The sequence below is a fragment of the Benincasa hispida genome, chromosome 6, assembly GCF_009727055.1.
Source record: "Benincasa hispida cultivar B227 chromosome 6, ASM972705v1, whole genome shotgun sequence".
Classification (NCBI taxonomy): Eukaryota; Viridiplantae; Streptophyta; class Magnoliopsida; order Cucurbitales; family Cucurbitaceae; genus Benincasa; species Benincasa hispida.
Genome location: NC_052354.1, coordinates 43784001 through 43788007, shown reverse-complemented (window position 1 = coordinate 43788007; position 4007 = coordinate 43784001).

The following is a 4007-nucleotide window of genomic DNA, read 5'->3' as shown; positions in this document are numbered from 1 at the left end:
CTACCCAAAAGGAGCTATGCTCTCATAGAAGCTACAAAAGAGGGAGCAAGACACAAAAAAAGGAAGGGTAGAAAGAAGGCTTGGGGGCCTAGGGCTGTTGACGAAAGAGATGAGGATGTTCCTCGTCCCAGACAACAGATGACGTTAGCAGATTTCTTCCCGAAGAACTTCTACAATTGGGGTTCAGAGGAGATACCAGAGGCTACTGCATGTCATGCTGTCAGTATTAGAGAGGAAGAAGATACCATTCGAAGCCCATTAAAGTCGACAGGAGAACCAAAGGGTTCGTCACCATTCAACATAGACGATCTGCTTTCACTTCCGCGAGAAGCTAAGACGACCCTTATTGAGGCACTGTTAGAATCCAACGCCTTTGGTGCATCGACCTCCGTAGCACGTCCTAGTCATTATAAAGAAAATCGAGCCACCTTCACTAGAAAATTGGGCCATCTTGGGGCCTCGAACATCTGCAGGAACGGGGTAATGTGTGTCGAAGTAATGGGCCAGCCATCCATGGACATAATGCATAGGGAAGTGAAAGTCCATACGCCCAATGGGGTTCGAAGCCTCTGCTATCAACCCTAGGCTATGATAGATGTTGGCCAGGACTGGAACAACGAGACTATAAACATTTTCGTGAGCCATCAAGCAAGCCATTCTAAAGACCCCGGGGCGAAGATAACCTCCATTTTGGGGAAATACAAAAAAACAAAACCAACAGGATAGAAAGGCGGCCAGATAGGTCTTGCCCTTCAACTCGTCTCCTACCTTTAGCTCCGCGAATAGCATGTTCTCCCTGCTCGACCAATCTCGAAATGCGATCTGCGTACCGTCAGGATTTTACGTGGACCGAGATCGAGAGGCTTTCTTTTGCTTCCGTGTAACGGGCTTGTCATATTTGCGAGCCCCTAGGAACCAAAAAGAGATCTATGAGCTGATAGACACTGAGGAATCATGTTTCGTGGGAGTCATGCGATTTTCTCTCTGCGAGCACACTATAAAAAAATCGCCCGAAAAAGGTGTCCGCACATTTTCGGCAAGTACTTCTCTTTGTCACGGTGACTAGTTAACTCTTTGAGGGAGGGAATCACTTCTTCGTAAAAGCTTCCTTTGATCGAAAGGCCCCCGAGCAACCAGAGGTCCCATAAGGAAATTGACGCTTCGTATGAAGAGTGTTGGTTGAAGGGCACTAGGCTTCACAGAAAGCTCAAACTATTCACCATTGCGATCATATGTGTACAAGGAGGCCATCACTACGTCAAGCAAATTAATGTTACGAAAGAATCACTCGTTTCGACCTACTACAACCTCAAGCCACTCCCAGTAACAGTCAACGAAGTTGAATTCTCTAGGAACTTTTGTCACAACGTTCCAGCGGACCTGACCCTCAATTATGCGACGTCCGAGAGTTAGAACTTGATCTGGGTTAGGGGTTTCCTCATGAATAGAAGATCGCAGGATCCATGCACGCTCTCCTCGGATCATGGGTACTTCCGTCGATAATTTGGAAAGGATCATATTGTCATTTAAACTTGGCCAGCGATCAGCGTAGCCAATTTTAACTTGGATGATTTTAGATATTTCCCTAACTTGATTTGGAAATAGAAGATAAAAACCTAATTTTGATGAATTTGATATAAAAATTTGGAAGATGCCCAAATTTTAATTTGAAATTTTAAATTTTGGCTGAGGATCCTGTGATTTTGGTGATCTAGATTTGGGATAAAATTTGGAATATGCCCAAATTTAATTTGCCTTAATAATTTGGCTTGAGATAAAAGTATGATTTGGTGATTTAGGTGGGATAAAATTGGAATATTCCCCAATTTAATTGAGATTTTATCTTAATAATTTGGTTGGGATAAAATCTCATAATTTAGATTGGGATAAATTTGGAATATGCCCAAATTTTTCATTTAAGATTTTATTTACAATTTAAATCTCAATATTGAACAATTTTGATTTTGAATAAAATTTGGAATACTGGTCAGATTTTAATTTATGATTTTTATCCACAATCTTAAATTTGATTGAATAAAATGGAATATGTCCAAATCTAGTTGAAGATAAATTTGAGAACAAAATCTAATAAGATTAAATTAATAAGGAATTTGTTTAATTTAATTTTGAAATTAGGAATAAATAAATTAAGGAAACTCTGATAAAAAATCTAATATTTTAAATTCAAATCTTTTATTTGATTTGGATTCCTAATTTGTTATCAACCTGGAAGCCTAGAACCTCAAACCCTCCATTATCTCATCCCCCCTCTTCCTTTCCTTTCTCTCTTTTTCCTCCTTTCTTCTTAGCGTTTCTTCCCAGACAATAAAAGGTAGGAAAAAACTTTGCTCCTTTTTCTTTTTCCTTTTTTTTTTCTTTCTCTTATCTTTCTTTTTTTTCCTTTTTTTTTTTTTTTAAGAAAATTTCCTTTCTTTCTTCTTTCTTTTTTCTTTTTTTCTTTTTTTTAACTTGCCCCTTACTATTTTTTTTTCTTGCATAGGTTTATAACTTTCCCCCTTACTCCTTTTGTAGGAGTTAAAGCGCAAGGGAATACAACTCTTTTTTTTGCTAGCCCACCCGTCAATAATCTTGAAGGTGGGTTTCTCCTCTCATAACTTGGTTTTATAACACAATTCTTTTTTTTTTCTATTTTTCTTGTTGAGAAATATCCGACCCGCGTGCACCGATTTTTTGGGTGCACCAATAAGGATGACCTTGATATGGTCTATCTACTACTGGGGACCCGCAAAGGCTATGACCCCCTTATTCGATCACCAACAGGCTTATGACGCCCCTTATTCGATCACCAACTATCTGCAGTGTCGTTTGTGCATCCTGAATCGTCAATCGAGGGCCCTGCAAGGCTTACAACTCTCGCCATGCTGTCACCCTAGGAGGATCCCTATAAGATCTACCTTGTAGCATCATTCGCATTATCTGATTATCATGGGGGGCCCTTCAAGGCTTACAACTCTCCCATGCTTTCACCCTAGGGAGGATCCCCAATAAGGTCAATGCCTTGGTAGCACCATTCGCATATATGATCGTCATGGGAGGCGAACCCCTGCAAAGTTTAACAACCTCTCCATGCTTTCACCCTCAGGAGGACCTCATAAAGTCTACCTTATAACACCGTTCGCATATCCTGATCGCATGGAGGCCCTGCAAGGGCTTACAACTCTCCATTCTTTCACCCTCGGGAGGATCCCATAAGGTACTTATAACAGCGTTCGCATATCCTGATCGTCATGGGATGGCCTACCAAGGCTTACAACTCTCCCATGTTTTCAACCCTAGGGCGGATCCTTAATAGCACCTTCACCATTCTGATCGTCATGGCGAGGGCCCTGCAAGGCTTATAACTCTCCATGCTTCCACTAGGGAGGATCCCGATAAGGTCTACCTTGTAGCAACCGTCACATATCCTGATCGTTATGAGAAGAGCCTGCCAGGCTTACAACTCCCTATGCTTTCAACCATAGGAGCGATCCGGTAAGGTCTACTGTCAGCACCGTTCGCATCAACCTAATCGTCATGGGGAGGGGCCCTGCAAAGGCTTACAACCCTCCATGCTTTCACCCTGGAGGATCCTGACTAAGGTCTACCTGTAACACCGTATGCATATCTGATCATCATGGAAGGGGCCCTACCAAGGCTTACAACTTCTCATGCTTTCACCTTAAGGAGATCCCGATAGGTCTACCTTGTAGCCCTGTTCGCATATTCTGGTCGTCATGGAGTATGCGATCACCTAGGAATAATCTGATTTTTTTTTTTCTGTTCGTTCGTTCTTAACCACTAATGGTTGGGAAGTCTTCGATCTTGTGTATCTTTTTTTTTTTTTTTTTTTGGCAGAATAATGAGTTACCTTTGTCCGCGTAGCACGTTCTCATCTGATGAGAGCCCCTGTGCATTCTAAAAATCGGAGTCGCCTATGAAGAAGGACTCGAACTTCCTGTGGCATAAATCAGGTTAGCTGGCTTTCCGCTGATCGCTGCCAAGTTTAA